General features: G+C 45.3%; 1 pseudogene; it reads left to right on the top strand.

Annotated features, from left to right (window-relative positions):
- Positions 1–7,249: 7,249 nt before the first annotated feature.
- LOC102910612 (melanoma-associated antigen 10-like) lies at positions 7,250–8,692 on the top strand (annotated as a pseudogene).
- The last annotated feature ends 3,821 nt before the right edge of the window (positions 8,693–12,513 follow it).

The raw sequence follows: 12,513 nt of genomic DNA, 5'->3' as shown, positions 1-12,513 counted from the left end.
GCAGGAGGAGGGAAAACTTGGTTTCTTTCTGACTCAAATGTGAGCTTCTGGTGGATTTCAGATGCCCTACTCAATATAGACAGCCTCTGGGTAATCCAGCTGCATCCCTTTTACTGGTGTGAAACAAACAGGAACCATTATTTGCGATACTGTTACCCTGCTACATCAGGGGGCATCCAGGGACTTGGGAGTCATAGAACATCTTGTTCCTGGAGCTTGAAGGCTCCCTTTCAGAGTTGAGGGAGTTCAGGATGGCCTACAGAGTCACCTTTCTGTATAGCTGGTCCCCTAGATAATGCAGATTCACTACTATGGTAATCCCTACACTAAGCAGAAGTCTCTCTTGAAAAATAAGAATGCAGGAGTTGGTGTTTCTTGGGAAGGGGTAGACAAGAAAGGGCTCAATTGCTTTCAGTCAGGGTGAGATGTGATAGTAGGTTGATGAAGCCTTGCCCCAGATAGAGAGCTCCAAAGAATTCAGCTTCATACCTATTAGATCTCCCTGCAACACAAGGGGAGGCAACAAAGGAGAGGAGTTAGTCCTTTCTGGCTTTTACCTATATAATTCTGGGACTCGGCTGGGTGGTGGTGGTGCATGCCTTTAATCCCAGCACTCGGGAGGCAGAGGCAGGTGGATCTTTGTGAGTTCAAGGCCAGCCTGGTCTACAAAGCGAGATCCAGGAAAGGTACAAAGCTACACAGAGAAACCCTGTCTCGAAAAAACCATATATATGTAAAATCATATATTTATATGTGTGTGTGTGTGTGTGTGTGTGTGTGTGTGTGTGTAAAAGGAATGGAAACACATGAACTATGAACCAATGGCTGAGGGGCCCCCAACTGGATCAGGTCCTCTGAATGGGTGAGACAGTTGATTGGCTCGATTTTTTGGGGAGGCATCCAGGCAGTGGGACCAGGTCCTGTGCTCATTGCATGAGTTGGCTGTTTGAAACCTGGGGCTTATGCAGGGTCGCTTGGCTCAGCCTGGGAGGAGGGGACTGGACCTGCCTGGACTGAGTCTACCAGGTTGATCTCAGTCCTCAGGGAAGGCTTTGCCCTGGAGGAGGTGGGAATGGGGGGGGGCTGGGGAGAAGGGGAAAGGGGCAGGAGGAGGGAGAACAAGGGAATCAGAGGCTGATATGTAGAACTGAATTGTATTGTAAAATAAAATAAAATTTAAAAAAAAAAGAGTCCAAGACAAAATTATTTAAAAGAACAAAGCATTTGGAGAATAGGGAAGTCCAGCTGGGCTCCATATCTCCTGTTACTTGGCGGTCCCATTTAGATCACCTCCATTTATGTATATATTTCAGGAAGCTTCTACTGTATAGGTAGATATGATACATATGTTCATAGCCCTTTATTTTTGCCGTCCCTCCCCATATTCCTTTCCTTCCTCTTCTCTCCATTCTTCCTCCCTCTCGATCCTCCTGTTCCAATCCTCTCCTCCCCCATCCATCCATAATGACTTTATTTCCTAGGGTGATCCATCCAAATGAAGCCTCCAATTCTGGAAATGGTTTACATCTAATCAAGTTGTTGGCCAAAGGGGCCTCATAGGAACCTCCAAATTCCCCAGGCTATTGCCAAGGCTACTGCTCTCTACAAACTGATGGTAAGCCCCTATTACTGCAAACAACACCTATACAACTCAGTGAACATGGAAAAGCCGAGCTGGTGCCTGCCTGGAACCTTCACCCCTACTGTATAGTGTTCACAGTACCGGAAGGTGCTCTGCATGCTCCCCAAGGAGAAAGGAGAACACTGACCTGGCTGCAATGGTGACCTGCATGCAAGATGTTACCAAGCAACCAGTACCTGATTGGATTCAAGGCCCATTGTATGAAATAGAGCCCATTCCCGATATGGCCAAGAACCTGAGAATAGATCCGTGTCTCACAGCCATCATCACAGAAGCCTCCTCCTGCAATAGCTGGGAACTAATACAGAGACTTACAACTGGACATTATGCAGGTAATGATAGAACTTGGAATACTCAGTTCTAAATGGGATGTCTCCATTAATTCCCTCTGCTCAAGGCTCAGGGAACCCTGTAGTAGAGGAAGCAGAAAGATTTTAAGAGCCAGTGGGGACAGAGGACACCAACGAAACTCAGCCTTCTAAACAAAGCAGGATCAATGTGCATGAGACTCATAGATACTGTGGCAGCATGCACAGGGCCTTTACAGTTCTGGGCTGCACTGAGAGGGGAATTGGACATGGGCCACACCCCTAATCCAAAGCTAGCTCCAACTGATAGCTGCTCACAAAGAGTTGGTTTTCTCCAACAAGGTCAACCTGGGTATACAAACCACTCTTGAGGCCATGCCCCATGCCCAGCAGTGGATGGCCAACACAAACCAAAGTCAGTGATGTGTTTGGAGGTTCTTTGTGTCATAACTCTTTGTCAGGACTTATTTTCCCCCTTACCAGTCTTTTGTGTATATATTTCAGTTTCTGGTTTTGAATTTTTATAGAATTTCTGTGTGAATATGTGTGTCTCTTGGTCTTTTTATTTGGTTCTTTTTCTTCTGTTTGTTTTTTTTTTGTCCTATTCTGGTTTGTTTCTATTGTATCTAATTATTATTATTAATATTTAGATGCCTGTTTGTATCCTAGCAAGAGAGAGAAAGGGGATGTGGATTTAGGTAGGTAGAGAGGTGGAGGGTATTTGGGAGAAGTTGAGGGAGGGAAGATCATATACTGTATTAAAATATGCAGACATCCACGGCTAAGCCCCTGGTGGAGCGCTGGGAGTCTAATTAGCGAGAAAGAGGAGGGTTTATATGAGCGAGAATTGTTGAAATCAAGGTTGGATAAAGCACGGGGACAAATAACCAAATGAATGGAAATACATGAACTATGAACCAAAGGCTGAGAGGCCCCCAACTGGATCAGGCCCTCTGAATGGGTGAGACAGTTGATTGGCTTGATCTGTTTGGGAGGCAGCTGTGCGGTGGTACCAGGTCCTGGGCTCGTTGCATGAGTTAGCTGTTTGAAACCTGGGACTTATGCAGGGACGCTTGGCTCAATCTGGGAGGAGGGGACTGGACCTGCCTGGACTGAGTCTATCAGGTCGATCCCAGTCCTCGGGGGAGACCTTGATCTGGAGGAGGTGGGAATGGGGGGTGTGCTGGGGGGAAGGGGAGGGGGGCAGGAAGGGAGAGAACAAGGGAATCTGTGGCTATTATGTAGAACTGAATAGTATTGTAAAATAAATTTAAAAAAAGAACAATAGGACTCTTAAAAAATAACAAAGCAGAAGAAAAAAGAATTCTGGGATTCTATGAATCAGGAGATAGCTCAGTGGTTAAGAGCACTTTCTGTTCTTGCAGGTTCAATTCCCACCACCCATATGGTGGTTCACAATTCTAGTTCTAGGCAATCTGATGCCCTTTTCTGACTTTTGTAGGCACCAGGCACACATGTGTTATGTATAAATACATATGCAGGCAAAACAATCATATACATAAAATAAAAACATTCTGGTAGTCAAAATCTGATTCTCAGGTCAACTGAACAGAGAGAACCAGCTGGGCTTTGGGGAGGTCAGGGTGGAAGCTGTGGTTTTACTTCTGAAGCCCTGCTCCAGATGGAGGCTCCCCAAATAATCCAGCTTTACCCTTTTTGTCCCAGGTGAATGAAGGGAGCCCAATCAAGAGGGCTGAGCTCCGAGCCAGACAAAATCCCAGCATAGTGAGGGATATAAGGTCCACCCCTCGCTGAGGAACTATTGGTAACTGATAGCCACTGGGTGAGAATTGGTTTTCTTTAAGGGTACAGCCTTTAATCAATTGAGATGCTTCAATGAATGTTCATGCACTCAAGGATATGTAGCCATTGCAAATTGGATTCAATGGGCTGGAAAGTATGAGAATGCAAGGTTTGGTGGATATAGAAGGGATGGGATCTAAGAGAATTTGGGGGAGGGGTTGAGTATGATTAAAATGCAATGTATGAAATTATCCAAAAGTTGTTAAAATATTTTTAAAAGATGATTTTGCACCCCATATCCTTTCTAGGTACTCTTGGAATCAAGGTAAGACATTGTGCCTAGGCAAAGGAACCCCAAATCAGTACTCTTCTGTTGACCATATGCACCAAATGGGGACAGGGGCACTGGTAGGAATGAGCCTCTGTCCTACAAGGGGACTCTGATTTGGATCATTTTCTGAGGCAACTGGAGTAGAGAAGGTCTAGGCTCCATGAAGTGATATGGTGAGACCCTAAGGGTAAACTGAAGAGGTGCTACACTAGATAATTCAGCTATGTATCTGTAAACTATACTACATGTGGCTAGACTAGTTGGGAGAGTGGCCTACTTTGACCTCAGATCTAAGGTCAGAGCCTTTTTCTGAGTTCATAGACAAAAGAGGTCTTTGGATACATTAGTAAACTCTGAGGGTTCAGTGAGCACAGCACACTCTAGATCGTCAGTCCACATATAATCCAGCCTTACCATTTCTGTTGGCCCTGCTCTTATGAGCCTTGTGAACTTCCACCCACTGGATACTCTTCATTATCACTTCTATCTCCTCTGCAGGAAGGTGAGCCTGTCCAGTTAAAGGTATCATCAGAGCAACAGAAGGAGCCACATAAAGGTTACCAGAGGAGGTGTCCAGCATTTATCAGCAATCTAGGTGAGTTGCCATGGTGAAAACTAAAGGTATGAAGAGGAATAGCCCCTCTTCCCCCCAAAAAAAAACAAAGGACCTCATAATACCTGCCCATCCCCATTAATGTTGTCTGGAGAGCCCTGGGTATGTGAGTGCTACCTCTCCTTCATGTTTCATGATTTGGGGTGGGATTTCTCTGGGAGGTGATGAGTTTGGTCCTAGGAGTGGTATCAGGTCAGCAGAGGAAACCACTTGCAGTGAGCAGAGGGAGGAGTACCAGGATCAGCCAGATCCTAGATATGGACTTCTGTGGACTGTATTATCCACAGCACATAAAGAAGGGACTGCACAGCCTGGTTATGTTCTGAGGCCAACACTCAGACACTAAGTGGCATGCTTGCTTCTATGCAGGAAGGTGGGAGTCTTTGGAGAGATGAGATCTTGTGTCATCTGGACATGAGGGAAGATGTCAAGAAGGACAAACCAGATGAATGAACCTCAAGGGGGGCTTAGAGAAGCCCAGCCTCAGCAAAGATGAGCCAAGGTCATGTGAACAACCCCGGACGACCTACATAGATGTGAAGATGTGACACCTGCTTAGATGTCAAGGAGGTGAGGAATCTGACCAGAGTGGGTGACTTTAGTTAGAAAAGGGGATTCCAGGATCTTGCAATATCCAAGTAATGACCACCAATGGAAGAGTGAAGGAAACCCCTGTCCACAGTACAGACATGGGCCCACAAACACTCCTCACATACCTGAACTCCACGGTCCTGGGTAGGGCTATCAATCTGATCACACTATTTTTTTTGAAGGTCACTGGTCTCAGGGAGCTGAAAGATCTGGTAAAAGGGGATTTGACTGGAGTCATCAAAGGGAGGCTTTCAGGAGTGTCAGGACTCAATGTGAAGACTACAGTAGTCCTGCCACACAAATACATGAGACCCATCCCCTACCTGCCCTCCTGTCAGTTGTGAGAAAACAGGAACCATGGATGAATTCCCTCACCTCATGTCCTCTTCCCTCTTTCTCACAGAAATAGGCTCTTGGGTTAAAGAAAGTAGCCTCAGATCATCAAAGGAAGCAGTTCAATCCTTTTCATTTATCAAGGTGAGTGTTGGGCAGGTTCCCCATTCCATGACACATGAATCACATTGAATTGAGCCACCTCTTGCAATTTAACCTAAACAGGTGTAACCAGATATGAAGCACTCTTAATCCCTTTTATTCTGTTTCAGAGATGTGGAAACCTAAGAGTTTCCTACAGGCCAGCAGAAGGGTGGTGTTCATCCCTTGACAGGGAAAGCTGAGAACCCAGTGTGAGCATAGAAGGCTGTTGCTAGAGTTTTCCGCCTTGCCCACAGTCAGGACAAATCTTTGTCACCCGCCAGTCCCACAGCCGCTCAGACCCAACCAAGTAAAAACAGAGACTTATATTGCTTACAAACTGTATGGCCGTGGCAGGCTTCTTGCTAACTGTGCTTATAGCTTAAATTAGTCCATTTCCATAAATCTATACCTTGCCACGTGGCTGGTGGCCCACCGGCATCTTCACATGCTGCTGGTCATGGCGGCATCTGGCCGTCAGTCCTTCTGCCTTCCTGTCCTTTTATTTCTCCTCTCTGTTAGTCCCGCCTATCCTTCCTGCCTAGCCACAGCCGATCAGGTTTTATTTATTGATCAATCAGAACAACTTGACATACAGACCATTCCCCAGCACAGCCAAGTGCAGACCATCTCAGACACCTGCACTCAGGCCCATGGTCCTAATCATCCTCTATGCGGACCTGCTGGGTAACGCCACAAAGAACCCAAGAAGGGCTCCCACAGGACATACAGAACATCCCACAGCAGAAGGCACCATTTACCTTAAGTAGGTTATTCTTCATAGTCCATCTCACTCTTCCTATGAAGAATGAGAACCCAGTTTCTTTTTTTTTTTTTTTTTTTTTTTTTTTTTTTTTTTTTGGTTTTTCGAGACAGGGTTTCTCTGTGTAGCTTTGCGCCTTTCCTGGGACTCACTTGGTAGTCCAGGCTGGCCTTGAACTCACAGCGATCCGCCTGCCTCTGCCTCCCGAGTGCTGGGATTAAAGGCGTGCGCCACCACTGCCCGGCGAGAACCCAGTTTCAAACTAGCAGTTTGCAGCTGTAGGATGTTGTCAGCATCTTTTATAGTAGTTCTAGGGGGCAGGCATTGAAAGTCTTGGCAAAAGACAGTGTCTTCAGTTCCTATATAAGAGCAAGGTTATGCAGCCTCAGAAGTTAGGGGAAGGTACGTATTGCAAGTATGTATCAAGGGTTCCAACTGCCCAGAATATAGACATTCCACATTTCCTGGCCCCAAATATTCTATTATTAGCCCTGAGGGCTTATGATCTGTGACCTGGATGTCCACAAATAGCTGGTTCTCTTCTGCTTTCTGGCTCTTGGGGTTCTAGGACTGGTAAGAGTCCTTGTGACCTTAGAGCACCATTCAAGAGAAATCAAACAACATGACTATTTGAGAGCTGAAGGAGAGTGGCTACCAGCAGTGTTCATTCACCCTCACCCTCTCCCTCTCCCCACCAGGCCTGTGAATCCCCATTGCTGTGACTGGGATGCTATCTTCCCTGCTATCACCAAGGAAAGTCATGATGGATGATTCCCATAACATCCATCACTGCAACCTTCCAGACAGTCGTTGGGCCCAAAGGGATATAGACAATGTTCAGGTCATCATAACTGTGGCAGAGCAGGAGGAAGATATGTATGATAGTAGAACACCAAGTTCTCCCCAGAGTCCTGAGAGAGCCTGCTCTCCCCTTATAGTCATAGGCTCCATTCCTGAAGGCCCATTGGATGAGGCTTCTTGCAACCAATTAGAGGAGCTGGAAGACCCCATGTCATTGTTGCACAATGCACTAAATAGATGGCCAAACACCCTAATTGTCATGCTAGAAACCTCATCCAATGACTGAGGGAAGTGGATGCAGAGATCCAAGGCCAGGCCCCAGGTGGAGCTCCAGGAGTCCAATTGGCGATAAAGAGGGTTTGTATGAGCGAGAATTGTTGAAACCAAGGTTGGAAAAAGCACAGGGACAAATAGCCAAATGAATGGAAACACATGAACTATGAACCAATAGCTGAGGAGCCCCCAGCTGGATCAGACCCTCTGGATAAGTGAAACAGTTGATTAGCTTGAACAGTTTGGGAGGCATCCAGGCAGTGGGACTGGGACCTGTCCTATTTGGAACCTGGGGCTTATACAGGGACACTTGGCTCAGCCTGAGAGGAGAGGACTGGCCCTGCTTGGACTGAATCTACCAGACTGAGCTGAATCCCCAGGGGAGTCTTTGCCCTGGAGGAGATGGGAATGGGGGGTGGGTTGGGGGGAAGGCAGGGGGCGGGGGGAGGACAAGGGAATCAGTGGCTGATATATAAAATTAAATTAAATTATAAAATAAAATAAAAAAATAAAAATAAAGATATTTGACCTGGTTCACTTTTGCTTTTCAAGTGTGAAATGAAGGAATTCATCACCAAGGCAGAAATGCTGGAAAGTATTATGAAAGAGTATGAGGAGTACTACCCTGTGATCTTTAGTGAGGTCTCTGAGTGCTTAAGGCTGGTCTTTGGTTTTGACATGATAGAAGTGGACCCTTTTAGCCAAACCTTTATCCTTGTCACTGCCTTGGGGATCACCTATGATGGGATACTGAGTGATGTCCAGGGTAAGCCCAAGACAGACCTCCTAATAGTCATACTGGTTGTCATTTTCATGCAGGGAAACTGTCAGTGAGGAGGTGATCTGGAGAATGCTGAATAACAAAGGGTTGTGTGATGTTAGGGATCCTTTCCTATGTGAAAATCCTAGGAAGCTCATCACTGAGGATTTTGTGCAGGAAGGGTACCTGGAATACAGGCTGGTGCCTGACAGTGATCCTCCTAGCCATGAGTTCCTGTGGGGCCGAAGGGCTTTTGCAGAAACCACCAAGATGAAAGTCTTGGAGTTTTTTGCCAGCATCACTAAAAGTGATCCCAGCTCCTACCCTGAAAAACATGCAGAGGCTTTGAGAGATGAGCTAGACAGGGCCTAGACCAGAAATGTCCAGCAGATGATACTACTGCTCAGACCACCACACATCCTAGTGCACTGGCAGTTTCCAAGCAACATTAGGTTAGACAGAATCTATGATCCAAATACTATACCCTCATTCTGGAGCTGGTGGGAGGAGAGTATGAAGCATTCTATTCTTACTATTCTGTTGTATAATATTCCAAAATGTTAATACTCTTACTACAAGATTCATTAGTTCTAAGTTTACAAATGTCATTAGTAATGCATGTGTTGTTGTTGATTCAGGTTACAAGAATTTTATTATTTTGAAAACAAATTAAAATGACTTCTGTCTTAAGTTGTAATATATAATAATGTACCATAACATTGAAATTGGAATTTCCTGGACAATTGGAAAATAACTTGTCATTAATTTGAACAACAAAAATAAAATTATTTTTTGATTGTCTTACAATGTTTTAGTCTCTCATTATGGTTAACTAATTAAACTAAAAAAAGTAAATGGAATTTTTACCCAAATCTCTTCATTAAGCACCTTTGCAAAGTTCTGTGTTAGCAGTGGGACATGGCAGAAGCCAGATCTCTCCTCACTGATGAAAAAGTTGGACATAGCAGAAGCCTTGGCCACCACTTTCTGTAGACATGGTGAGGGTAGGATACACAGCCATATCAAGAATACAGCGAGGGGTTCTTTCAAACCACAACCGCTAGTACAGGGGGCCTGTAGAGGGGTCTCCTGGGGTAAGCAGCCCAATGCAGCTCAATGTTGCATACCCAGGCAGTTTGGGAGTCATACTCTCATACTCACATGGCAGTTCACATGGTTTGTTACTACTATTGCAGGAGATCTGATATCCATTTCTGACCTCCATGGGGTCCAGGCATACTTGAGGTGCACATGTAGGCAAAGCACCCTCTTACTTATAAGTGGACATTAGCTGTTAAGTAAATGGTAATCAAGCTACAATCCACAGACCCAGAGAGCTTAGGTAAAGAGGGGGCTCCGGAGGGATGCATGGCCTCCCTGGGAAGAGGAAATAGAATAAATTTTGCTGGTGGGCTGGGGGCTGATGGGGCAAGGAGAAGGAGGGATCAGGTGGGGGAAGGTATGGAGGGAGAGATAGCTGGACTTGGGGAGTATTAGGGTGTGTGTGGAAACCTAGTGCAGTGGTAACTTCCTGGAATCTATGAAGTGACTCTAGTAAGGACTCCTAGTAAGGGAGGATATGGAGTCTGAGCTGGCCATTTTTGTGAACAGGCAAGGCTTCTAGTGGTAGGACTGGGTTGCATTTGGTTGAGTTGTTGGCCAAGAGGGTCCCAGGCTGATGCTAGAACAGAAGGTCATTCTCTGAAAACTGACAGTGGGCCCCCATTGCTGAGGACATCCACATAGCTCATTGAACATAGAGAGGTCAAGCTGATGCCTGCATGGAACCTTCACCCCTAAGTTCTAGTCTCCTTGGTGTAAGAAGGTACTGTGCAGGTTGTGGAAAGGGAAACCTAGCCATCAACCAAACCACAAAACTCTTGACCTCCCTGTCTTGCCCGCAAGATGTATTGGGGCAATGGTGCGGAACTTGTGGGAGTGGCCAATCAATGTTTGGTTTAACTGGAGGCCCATGACCTGAGAGGGAGCCCATGCCTTACACTGTCCGGATGGCCAGAAACCAGATACTGGATAGCCCAGAGACCTAAGGTAGAACCAAACATGACTGGAAAAACAAAAATAATGAAATGATTCCTAACAATATTCCAATATGCTAATAGAATGGTGCCTTGTCCAGTTGTCATCAGAGAGGCGTCCTCCAGCACCAGATGAAAATGGGTGCAGAGACCCAAAGTCAGACATTATGTGGACAGACAGTTTAAATTGGGTGTCTCTGTCAGGTCCTTCCCCTCAGAGAAGAGGAACCTCCAAGGAAGGGGGGTGGGGGAGAAGACTTTAAGAGTGAGAGGGGATGGAGGACACCAGGAGAACATGGCCCACTGAATCAACTAAGCAGGGCTCATATGGGCTCACAGAGACTGAGGCAGCAAGCACAGAGCCTGCATGGGTCTGCACCAGGTCCTCTGAGTATATGTTATGGCTGTTAGCTTGCTGTCTTTGTGGGACTCCTAACGGTGGGAGTGAGGGTGTCTCTGACTCTTGCCTGCTCTTAGGACTCTTTTCCTCCTATTGAGTTGCCTTATCCAGAATCAATATGAGGGCTTTTGCCTTGTATTTTGTTTTGACCTGCTCTTTTCTGAAAAGAAAGGAGGAGGAGTGGATCTGTGGGAAAGGGGAGGTGAGAGATTAGCTGGGAGGAGTGGAGGAAGCTGTGGTTGAGATGTATTGTATGAGTGAAGAATCTATTTTCAATTAAAAAATGTTAGTCTACATAAATTGCAAATAAATTTTGGAGTAAGACTCAAACCTTGAATTTCTTCTCCAAGTTTGCAGTACTATGCTAACCTTTGGTTCACATACTGAGTAAATGCACAGCAAACAATGTTGAACTTATTTTTTTAGGAGAATTTTATTAACATTTGACAGACAAACAAAAACAGGGCAGGTAAGCAATAAATCTCAACAGCTCCCGGGAAAGGGGAGATGGAGGAAAGGAGAAAAGTCCTTTTGCAATCAGTCAGCAAGCATGGCAGAAAGGGGGGTGGGCTTCAAAAAATTAGTAAAAAGTCCCAGAGGCTCCAGAAAGCATGCTCAGACTTTGACCAGTATAGAAAAAGGAAAAAAAGGGGGAGGCATGCTTCTCTGAGTAGGACTCAGTGGGCAGACCACATGATGGAGGATCCAAGGTGCCACCTAATGAGAGTTCTGCAAGCTGTTGCAAAGGGAAAAAGTATATTATCCCATTAAAGGGATAATTAATCCTCCTCTCTCCTTAGCATATACTTTACTGATCAGCTTTTTAGGCACTGGACTCTAGGCCAGTGACTGACAGGCCCAGGTGCATTAACTGTTAATAGGAGAAGGCGATAGTATATAACATTTTAAGTAACTTAGAATATCAGGTCTCTGCTCAGACCAGACATAGAACTTATATTGTATTCAGGTAAATTTATTATGTTTTTAACTTTTTTCAAAATATACTATTTAAAATAAAAAATGAATACCACTACTACTAATAATAATAATATTACTGCATGAGTCAAATGTAATTTGGGGATTGTAAGTGTCTGAGTCCTGGATAGCTGAGTGTCCAATGGTGGGCTTTTCTGTCCAAGTCCCAACAATTACCTTCATTAATGCCCTTTTTCTGGTCATGTCTCTTGTGCTTGCTGGTCCATCTATGCTGCTTTTCCTCTTGTCTGACCTTTCTGCTGCCTCTGGAAACTAGAAAGATTGCCCTGCCTTCCTTGCAACACTGAGCATTGCTGCTCCCTGCAGAAGTTTCTGGCCCCTCCCACAGCTCACGGTCATACCCCAGAGTGCACCATAGTTAGAGATACTAATACTGGACTGAGTTTTAGACACCTGGGAGCCCACACATTCTATCTCCCTGGTGAGCTAGGAATACACACTGACTTGCTAGATAATTTGCTGCTTCCAGATCTATTACCCTGATAGTAGGAGACTGTTTTTGTTGGCTGAAGGAGGACTTTTGTCTCCCTGGACAGACTTGTAATTTATCAGAAGATTTTGAAGGAAAGATTGGAACTGATACAATAGTGCTTTGAGGAACCATACTGTGCTGGCTTGTTTTATGTCAACTTGACACAAGCTACAGTTATCTGAGAGGAGGGAACCTCAATTAAGAAAATATCTCCATAGGATCAGGTTACAGGCAAGCCTGTAGGGCATTTTCTTAATTAATGTTTGATGGAGGAAGGCCCAGCCCATTG

The sequence above is a fragment of the Peromyscus maniculatus genome, chromosome X (genome assembly GCF_049852395.1).
Source record: "Peromyscus maniculatus bairdii isolate BWxNUB_F1_BW_parent chromosome X, HU_Pman_BW_mat_3.1, whole genome shotgun sequence".
Lineage (NCBI taxonomy): Eukaryota > Metazoa > Chordata > Mammalia > Rodentia > Cricetidae > Peromyscus > Peromyscus maniculatus.
This window is presented reverse-complemented; position numbering and strand designations above follow the sequence as displayed.